Here is a 10,739-nt window from a genome sequence, read left to right as displayed (position 1 = left end):
TTTTTGGTTCCTGTCCTGGAACTAGCTCTTGTAGACCAGGCTGGCCTCGAACTCACAGAGATCCACCTGCCTCTGCCTCCCGAGTACTGGGATTAAAGGCGTGCACCACCACTGTCCCCGCTAACCTTGGTGGATATTAATATTTTTGCTGTTCTTCTGAGTGACACCAGTGGACATGCCGTGGTGCATGTATGGGGGTCAGGAGAGTCAAACGATGCGTGTGTGGGAGTCGAAGGACTCAATTCCACCTTTGTGTGGTGTGGTGGTTTGAAAGAAATTGGCCCCCAAAGGGAGTGGCACTATTATTAGCAAGTGTGGCCTCGTTGGAGGAAGTGAGTCACTGTGGGGGCAGGCTTTGAGGTCTCCTATGCTCAAGCTGTGCACAGTGTCACAGTTTACTTCCTGTGGATGAAGATGTAAAACTCTCAGCTCCTTCTCTAGCACTGCGCCTGCCAGCCTGCCTGCCTGCCTGTTTTCAGTGTTTCCTGACCTAATGGTCATGGACTAAACCTCTGAAACTACATTAAATTAAGTTAAATGTATTCCTTTCTAAAAGTCTCTTCACAGCAATTGGCACCCTAACTACAGCATGCGGTTGACACTTTGTGGGATCGGCTTCTCTCCTTTCACTTTTATGTGGGTCCCAGAGATCAAACCCTGCTTGTCAGACTTCTACAGCAAGGTCTTTACCCCCTGAGCCATCTCTCTGGACTTCCTCTAAGCTTCTGTTTGCTCCTTAACATCATGAGAAAAAGGTGAGCCAAATGCACTATTAGTTTTCCTCCTCAGGCTGGAGGAATAGTTCAGTTAGTAACGTGTTGGCCTCAGTAGCACAAAGACCTAAGTTGGATCCCCAGAACCCATGTGAAAAGAAGCCAGGTATGGTGGCACCCACAGCAACTGTGGTGCCGGGAGGCAAAGACAGGTGTGTCCTTGGGGCTCACTGACCAGCCAGGCTAGTCTAATTGGTGCGCTCCATGCCAGTGAGAGAACCTATCTCAAAATAGCAAGGTGGACAGTGTTCAAGGAATGACAGGAGAGGTTGTCCTTTGGCCTTTACACACTATTTACTGGCATACACACAAACTTGTACACACACACACACACACACACTACACAAGTGTTCTTCTCATTTGAATTACCTCCAACTCCTGCTCCATAACCTCCCAGTTGATGGTGTCATTAGCCCTAGGCTTCTAAATGTTTTCGACTTTCCAGACATTCACAAGGGTCAAAGTCTTCTGCGGTGGTGTGGTAATCCAGACAGGCGAAATAAATGTCTATCAATAAACAACACACGCCATTCCTGGCTCAGTCACGGAATTCTGAGAAACAACAGCCGCGGATCAACCAATCAAGGGGGAGACGAACTTTAGGCAAAAACATGAGAGCCAAAAGCAGCTCTCACCAACCATAGTCCCCTCACACCACAGGACAAGCTGCATGCACCTTCTAAAAAGGAAAGCCAACGGATCATATATCAATATTTTCTGAAATCTTAGCCTGGTCAAGTTATGTTATGCCTGCCTCACCACAAAGAGAGTTTAGCCTGGCAGGCAGTGGTGGTGCAAGCCTTTGATCCCAGCACTTGAAGGCAGAGGCAGGAGGATCTCTGTGAGTTCAAGGCCACCCTGGTCTACTGAGAGGGTGCCAGGACAGCCAGGACTATACAGAGAAGTCTTGTCTGACAAAACCAAAAAGGAGGAGGAGAGTCTACAAACATGGACTTCCCTTTATATGATGGCTGCAATCGCTCTCCTCCGGGGCATTATATATTCCTGGTTTTTGTAGCCACCCTTTGATGATAATTGAAACAAAAAAATGGTAAGCAAAACTAAGCTAAAATACGTTACTCAGCCAGTTCTGTAGTTGCAAGCAGATCAGAAACAATATCATGGTGTGCACAAAGGCAACACTTTACAGGGGAAAAAAGTTGGGAGAGAAAACTGCTTTTAAAATAGGTCACTCAAATAACTGTTAGTGCTAGTCCAAAGGGTTAAAGATATGTTTATTTCATGTGTTTGAGTGTTTTGTCTGCATGTAAACAGCATGAATGCGTCATGCCTGCAGGGGTCAGAGGAGAGCGTCAGAGCCTGGAACTAGAGAAACAAATGCATCTATGCACCAACTGGGTTCTGGGAACTGAACCTGGGTCCTCTGGAAGAGCATAAAGTGCTCTTAACCACAGAGCCATCTCTGCAAGTCCCTCCAAAACATGTTTGTTTGTCTGTCTGTCTGTCTGTTTGTTTTCTAAGACAGGAGCTCACATTGTAGCTCTAGTTAGCCTAGAACTCACAGCAATTCTCCTGCATCCGCCTCCAGAGTGTTGAGATTACAGGCTGAAGTCACAACACCTGGCTTTCTCAGAAATTATTAAGAATTATCTAGGGAAAAGTCATATCTTTTCTGTTTTGTTTTAATATACTCCCAGACAAGAAGTATGTGAGTATCTTTATGCCAAAAATCCTAAAACAAACATTAAAGTCTTGTTTCTTCTGAAACACACAAAACACACACAAATCTCTTTAGAATTTGGTTCCCAGGACTCATGGGGAATGGTTCACAACTACATGTAGCTCCAGCTCCAGGGGATTCAAGACCTTCTTTTGGCCTCCCTGGTCTCCTACACACACACACGCGCGCGCACACACACACACACATGCATGCACACACACACACATACACACATACGCACACACACGCATGCACACACACATGCACGCACGTGCACACACACATATACACACATACAATTAAAAATAAATCTTTGCAAATAGCTCTCAAGACATCAAGGTTATAAATTCTGCCTTTTCCTTTGGCTTTTCCAATACTTTCTGGGAAGATTTTTATTACAAATTCCTCTGAACACTTTTCTCTCTCTCTCTCTCTCTCTCTCTCTCTCTCTCTCTCTCTCTCTCTCCCTCCCTCCCTCCCATTAAAAAACACATTCTTAGAAGAGGCAAATTTGTCAGGCAAAATCAACAGGCAATTACGTGTCGTTCTCGACATAATATTTTAAGCCCACAGCCTACAATGCATTCTACTCTGCCACAACTCCCAAGCTTTACCCTAGCACATACTTATTGTCAACTAGATTAATTTTATTGCACTCGGTTGATTCCAGCTGCAGAATTGCACGAATAAGCATGGTTCAAGGAGCAGGGAAGTGCCTCTGTTGGTCCGTTCTTACCATACAAGCATGAGAACCTGAGAAAGGATCCCAGCCCCCACCTAAAAGTTAGGCACCAGAAAATATGCGTGTAATCCCAGCGCTGGGGCAAGGAGTGCTACCCAGAGAAAGAAGGGTCCCTGGAACACGTTGGCCAGGCAGTCAGGTAAGCTCTGGGATCATGCGTGTGGGATCATGCATTTTTCTATGGCTGTGAGAAAACATAGCGAACACCCATACCTTAAAGAAGGAAGGCTTTATTTGTGGGTTCCAGTGCCAGAGAAGAAGAACTGACATCAGGAGACCAGAGCAGGAAGCTGAGGAATCACACCTTCAACTGTAAACACAAAACAGAAAGCAAGCATGAAGTGGAGATCGCTCCTCTTGAGTAAGAACCTAGAAATGGCGCACTGGGTCAGAAAATAAGCGTACGTTTACAGTGATAAGAACCTGTCAGGTGTTTTGTTATTTATTTTAGAAAGTTCGCATAGGTGTTGGACAGAACTCACCCAAGAAGCCCCTTCTTCCTATGCATACAATATGACATTTTAAAGTAGAATAGCAAATGATATGTTGTATTCCATCTCTCCTGCTTGACTTAAAAGTTCAACAACAAAGTCTATGCTTTCTCTATCACCAGAGTAAATCGGCGATTGGTTTCATGGCCTGCATGGCCTCAGCCTTGTGTCCTCCTCTCTTCTTTACCTCTCACAAATCTTTATTATTTATTTATTTATTTATTTATTTATTTATTTATTTATTTATTTATTTATTTACTATGTATACAATATTCTGTCTGTATGCCTGAAGCCCAGAAGAGGGCACCAGACCCCATTACAGATGGTTGTGAGCCACCATGTGGTTGCTGGGAATTGAACTCAGGACCTTTGGAAGAGCAGGCAATGCTCTTAACCACTGAGCCATCTCTCTAGCCCCTCGTCTTTACCTCTCTACTACTCCAGGACCAGTCCTTTGTCACCTACGAATCAAACAGCATTTGTCCCCCTGCCCAGAATGATCCCTCTCCTCCAAATTCCTCCCATATCTAATAATCGCATTGGTCGTTTCTTGGTCTCATCCAAGCCACTCTTTCCTTTAAGCCTAACTCCCTGTCTTAGTTACTGTTCTGTTGCTATGAAGAGCCATCATGACCAAGGCGGGCCCTAGAGGAGAACGTTTAATTGGGGTTACAGCTTCAGATCCACAGGCAGCAGACACACAGAGAGGGGCTTGGCCTGGTGTGAGCTTTTGAAACTTCAAAGCCCACCCCCAGAGATACACTTCCTCCAACAAGGCCACACCTCCTAATCCTTCCCAAACTGTGCCCAGAGACCAAGCATTCAAATCTATGAGCCTTTGGAGGTCATTCTCAATCCCAATACCACAGTCCCTAATCCTGTCCAGCCCCCCAGCCCCAAACGTTTCCAACAATGCCTCTGCATGCAGGTCCACGTAGGTTAATACCTAGCATGCTATTCAAACGGCTTGTTTTCCCAGCTACCCTGTGCATTCCATTAGCTCGAAAGCTACTAGTGTTTCGTTTACTCTGGTGGCAGTAGTAATAATCATGTCAAAGTACATTCAGACTGGAAAATGAAATTCTTTACCCTGAGACGTTTAGAAACTACAGAGATGCATTGCTCACAGTCCTGGCCCTGGGAAAACAAGATCATGTGCCTGCAGATTCCTCATCTGCTGAAGGCTTCTTCTTTCTCCTTCAAGGGTAGCAGCCCCTGATTGTGACATCACACAACCCCAAGGGCGAGCCCAATCTCTCAGACTGCTTTCCGAGGACGTGAATTTCATTTTGAGGGTCCTGCCTTAATCATCTCCAAGTTGCTCCCTTGGAGAGTAGCGAGGTGCAAGAGAACACAAATATTCAGACTGCGGTGAGTGATCCATTTTAAAAAGAACATTAGTTGTTATCGATTAGGTACTTAATGCGGGCTGCACATCCTTCTAAGACAGTGGTCCTCAACCTTCCTAATGCTGTGGCCCTTTAATAGAGTTCCTCACGTTCTGGTGACCTCCCCCCCACTATAAAACTATTTCACTGCTACTTCATAACTATAATTTTGCTACTTGTATGAATCATAATGTAAGTATCTGTGTTTTCTGATGGTCTTAGGCGACCCCTGCGAAAAGGTCATTTGACCCAGGGGTTGTGACCCACAGGTTGAGAAACACTGTTCTAAGGGTTTTTTGACTCACGGACATTCCACAATCTTTCCACACAGGGCTTGTTAAGATCACGTTGTACTGTAAACAGAGGTTGTGCTTTGTTTCCTGGCTACCCAGACCTGAATAATCACACAAAAACTATATTAATTACAACATTGCCTGGCCAATGACTCAGGCGTATTCCTAGCTAGCTCTTATATCTTAAATTAACCCATTCCTATTAGTCTGTGTATCACCATGAGGCTGTGGCTTACCAGTAATGTTCTGGTGTCCCTCTCCTTTGGCAGGTACATGGCATCTCCCTGACTCCATCTTCTTTCTCTCTGCCTTCAGTTTAGTTTTCCCACCTAGCTCTATTCCACGCTGCTATGGGCCAAAGCAACTTCTTTACTATCCAAGGGCAATAAGACATATTCGCAGCATACAGAGGGGAACCCCACATCATTGTATAGATCAGGAACCTGAACTTCCAAGAAGCCATAACGTGTGCAGTATTAGCATTCCAAGAACGATACTGATAAACAAAACAGGTATCACCATTCCTCCAGTTTCCTGGTATGACGCTTGTCAGCGAATAGACTTCCAATAATATTTGCAGAATTGATCTGAGGTTGTACCTGGAATAGCAGCTCGACCTGGCGGGGAAGAGAGGGTGGGGAAGGCAAATGTTCATGAACTTGAGTCCACATCAGGGTTAGGACCGAGTGATACAGGGCTGGAAAGACTCTCAGTACTCCTGTTTGAAAAAGAGGGTACCATCCCCATACAGAAGCTGTTTTCTGCTAGGGAGCACCTGAATCTACTGCTGTTTCAGTTACTGACTGCAGCTTCATAATCACTGTCCCGCTCCTCAAGACAAAGCCCAGAGGGACATCGGTGTCCCAGAACCGCCTCTGCCTCTGCAGCCAAAGGTAGTTTTTAACTAAGTCTCTATCATTCTAGTTTATCAATAAAGACTCAGGAGTCAAAACTGGGGTGAAAACCTGCCAGCTCAGAGAGGCCAAGAAGCAACCAGCTGACCCTCCTCCTTAGCCAGGGACCCAGCAAGAAGGTGTTGTGGAATGATCTTTTTATATACTGTGAAGATGTGTCCCTCTGATTGGGTTTAATAAAAAGTTGGGAAGAAAAATAAAAGTTTAAAGAAGGAAGGAAAGAAGGAAGGAAGGAAGGAAGGAAGGAAGGAAGGAAGGAAGGAAGGAAGGAAGGAAGGAAGGTGAGTTTCTCGAGTTTATCATGTCAGACTGCTCTCCTGGAAAAGCATCAGGCCCAGAGACACAGGAATAGAAAAATATGTGATTAATATCGGATCACTTCAGGTTACCGATTTTGGAGAGGGATTAAGGCAGAAAGAGCGCCACTGTCGAGCCAGCTGCAGCTGCCTCTGGGGAAATCCAGCTGTTATCTTTTACCGGATTTCTTGGAAAGCCAGATACCAGTTTAGTTTCAGTTTAGTAACTTGAACTTTAGTGTGGTTCAGGAACCTGGCCCACGATGACCCGCAATTTTTACTTAACACTATACAGTTGGTCATACTGTATGCAAATAAAGTCAGTTGAGGGGACCGGAGGAAGGGGTGCGCTTGCAGAAGCCTCTGAGGGTTTGGCATGCGTTAGCCTCTTGAAGGGTGAATGTGCTCTTCACCCCAGAGGCTCGTTAAGCCCTGTCGCTGAGGTGTTGGTGGCAGCTTTGCTAAGCAGACACAGTTGCTCATCGGTCATTGTGTTAGCTTTCTGCTGTTGTAACAAAATACTAGAAATAATGAGCTTGCTAGTCACATTTTCAGAGCCTCCAGTCCCTGGTCACGTGGTCTCCATCGCTGGGAGTGGTGGTAACTTCAGGTCAGAGGAAAACTGTTCATCTGATGACAATCAGGAAATAACTAGGAAGGAAGATGTTGGGGTGTTGTTGTCCCTTTCAAGGGCACAATCACAAATGAGCTAACTTCCTTCTACTAGTCCCCACCTCTTAAAGGTTCTACAACCTGATTATGTTAGTCTTGGGATCAAGTCAGCATATGGTCTTGGAGGCATTTAAGATGCCAAAATATACTAGTTATTGATTGCAATCTGCAGTCTCTATCCCTCCCTAGGAACCAGGGAACAGAAGTTTCTTATTTATTTGTGTGTGTGTGTGTGTGTGTGTGTGTGTGTGTGTGTGTGCGAGCATGTGCGTGTATCAGCGCATATGTAATGCACCAGCACCTGGGCCATAGTCATTTCTTCCATGTGCCTCATACTGCGTGTTAGATGGTCCATGAACTTCAAGCCAATCCTTCTGCCTCCCATCTCTCCACAATAGTTTTGGAATCACGGATGCTCACTCAACAACGCAACATACGAAGGCCCTGGTTCCATGGCTGGAGCTGTGTAAACCAAGTACAGGCCTGCCATCTGAGCATTTAGGACATCAAAGCAGGAGAATCAAAAGTTCAAGGTCATTCCCAACTATGTAGATAAACTCAAAGACTCCTAGGGCTATATGAAATGTTATTTCTAAAATGAACCTATCAAACTGACCTTTAAATAAGTATGTTTATGCCCATAGGATAGTTCTACTGCCAGCTATGATCAGTGGAGCTGCTGCTCCTTTTCTTCATGTAATTTTATTGTTTGCATATGCGTGTGTGTGTGTGTGTGTGTGTGTGTGTGTGTGTGTGTGTGTGTGTGTGTGTAGGAACCTCAGTACATGTATGGAGAACAGAAGACAACTTTGAGCAGTTGGTTCTTTCCTTCTGCCTTCACCTGGCTTCCAAGGAGGGCACGCAGGCCATCAGCTCTAGGCACCACTTGCCCAGCTAAAGAGAAACTCCTCTTTGCAGCTGTCCAGTGTCCCCCAAGTCTCCTAACTGGTCAACGCAGTGGGAATAAACTACCATTGACAGTCTAGCCATAAGTGGGACATCTGTATCACCTCGTCCGAGGCCTGGGAAATATCATAGAAGAGGGGTAGAAAGAAAGGGGTAGGAAGGTAGAGGAACTAGAAGAGACGGGGAAGCGAGGTGCAACGCTGACTCTTGGACATCGATCGCCTGTTGCACGGCTGAACACACAGCGGCTGTGATTATCAACCCTAGATCTCCACAAGATTGGACCTGTCAGCAGTCCGTCCTAGAAGGATCTACACATGGTTAGGAGCTGATGAGGGAGGGAGGGACATTTTCTTCAGTGGTGTAGTCAGTGGTGAGGTGCACACCATCCTGTAAGTGATTCCCACCCACAGTTCAATGCATAACCTTAACGGAAGTCATAAGAAGAAAAAAGACATTGAAAGCAGGGAGGGCTAGTGGGAAAGAGAGTGGGTGGGAGACAGGAGGATGGCTATGAATAAAAGGCATTATGTCTTTATGCATGAAAACGTCATAATGAAACCAATGATACATATGATTAATGCACTCTTGTAAAAACAATTTTAAAACAATTACTTTATAATTTGCTGGGTAGTGGTGGTGCACACCTTCAATCCTAGTACCCAGGAAGCAGAGGCAGGTGGATCCCTGTGAGTTTGAGGCCAGCCTGGTCTACAGAGTGAGCTCCAGGACAGCCAGGGCTACACGAAGATACCCTGTCTTGAAAGACAAAGAAAGAAAGAAGAAGAAAAGATATGTAATTTGTGCCATGTGTTCTGTTAGGTGCAGTTTTGGTTTGAGTACTTTCAAACTTCCGTTAGTTGAATCAGCAGACGTGGGCCTGAGGACCGCATATATTTTTCATCCTCCCTAGCTCAGAAAAGATCAGCTGCAGCTACAACCACCTCCTCCTCTGGCTTGTCTCTGCTCTGTCCTTAAAGATGAAAGATATTGACACTGACTTTATTTCTGTAGCGGGCGTGGCTGTACACACATGTGCCGCGTTGTCCATGTAGAGCTCAGAGGACACCGTGGGTTCTGGGGATCCAGCTGCTATCATCAGACTTGACTGAGGCACCTTCGCCCACTGAGCCATCTTGTCAACCCTCCTCTGCTCCCTCTGCCTCACTCAAAGACTTTCAACTTGGAGAGCCAACCTCAATATAGAACCTGTCCAGAAGCTTCCAGAAAGCCCAACCACAGATCACTGGAGCTTCTGTTCTTGATGGGGATTCGTGTGACTGGTGTGGGTCTTTTTTTGTGTTTTTTTTTTAAATATTAAATAATAAATAAATAAATATTTATTTATTTATTATGTATACAATATTCTGTCTGTATGCCTGAAGGCCAGAAGAGGGTGCCAGACCTCTTTACAGATGGTTGTAGGCCACCATGTGGTTGCTGGGAATTGAACTCAGGACCCTTGGAAGAGCAGGCAATGCTCTTAACCACTGAGCCATCTCTCCAGCCCCCCTGGTGTGGGTCTTAATGACACTGGGAATTCTGAGGTTTAACCTGTGTCTAATTGGGAACGTCGCTTTCTTTCCTGGGCCACCTAACCCAGAGCAGACAATGCCCTGCCCAGACAACGCTTCGTGCACATGCTTCAATAGACTTTGTAGAACAAGCGACATATATTAAAATCATCTGCACAGCTAGGCAAGCACACATTACTTATTTTCTCGAATTCATGTTCTACACTCCTGCCCCCAAAGCCTGATGCGGAACCGGGCCAGTTCTTTGACTCAGACGAAGAAGGCAAGGAACTTGAGGAACTGTAACACACAGGTTGAGAGGAGATGCCGCCAGACTGCTGGAATTCCTGCTAGTTGTCAGAGTCGTCGAGGGCCTCGGGTATTCCTCTCTTTCCAGCTGCTCCGCCCAATCAAGTTAAACAGTCCCTACGAGTAAACACGTGTGGCAAAGTTAAACAAATATTTTTTTGGCAGCTGGATTGGTTCATCTTTTGTGTGGGCTCACCTGGGGAGAGAGGGGAGGAAGCACCAGAATGTTTTGATTAAATCAGCTGTTGCCATCAAAGGCTGCTTTACCAACAAACCAACGGGCTGTCGTATTTCCTGTCGGTTATCTACTTCAGTGAGAGTTCTTGGTAGTGTGGAAAGGATTTCTCTCAACAGGAAGTTCACAGGGCTTCTTAACCTAATGTTCTCACCGCCTTACCAAGCGTGAAATCGACAGGTCAGCCAGACACTTCTACAGAACTTCAGAGGAGAACATGACGTTGAACACTCCTGTCCCAACGAGGGGGGTGTGTTTAGGATAACGGACTTCCCACTGTCCTTTGCAGCAGCGTGAGGGAGTTTTACCACATCTTGCTTCCTGGAAGTGATAATGTTCCTCCACAGTGTCCCTATTGTGGTTCTCCCCACCTGGAAAGGTCTTGGGGATTGTGCGAGAAGCCACCAAGCTTGTTTAGTTATTAACCACCCAGAGTGAGGGTGACCTGTGCTGAAGGGGACAGATGATGGTGGAAGATGGCGTGTATCATATATATGAAGCGCTAGCTGGCACTTTAATTGTATT

This window comes from Microtus ochrogaster, chromosome 24, assembly GCF_000317375.1.
Source record: "Microtus ochrogaster isolate Prairie Vole_2 chromosome 24, MicOch1.0, whole genome shotgun sequence".
In the NCBI taxonomy this organism is placed as follows: domain Eukaryota; kingdom Metazoa; phylum Chordata; class Mammalia; order Rodentia; family Cricetidae; genus Microtus; species Microtus ochrogaster.
Note: the sequence above shows the minus strand (reverse complement) of the source record.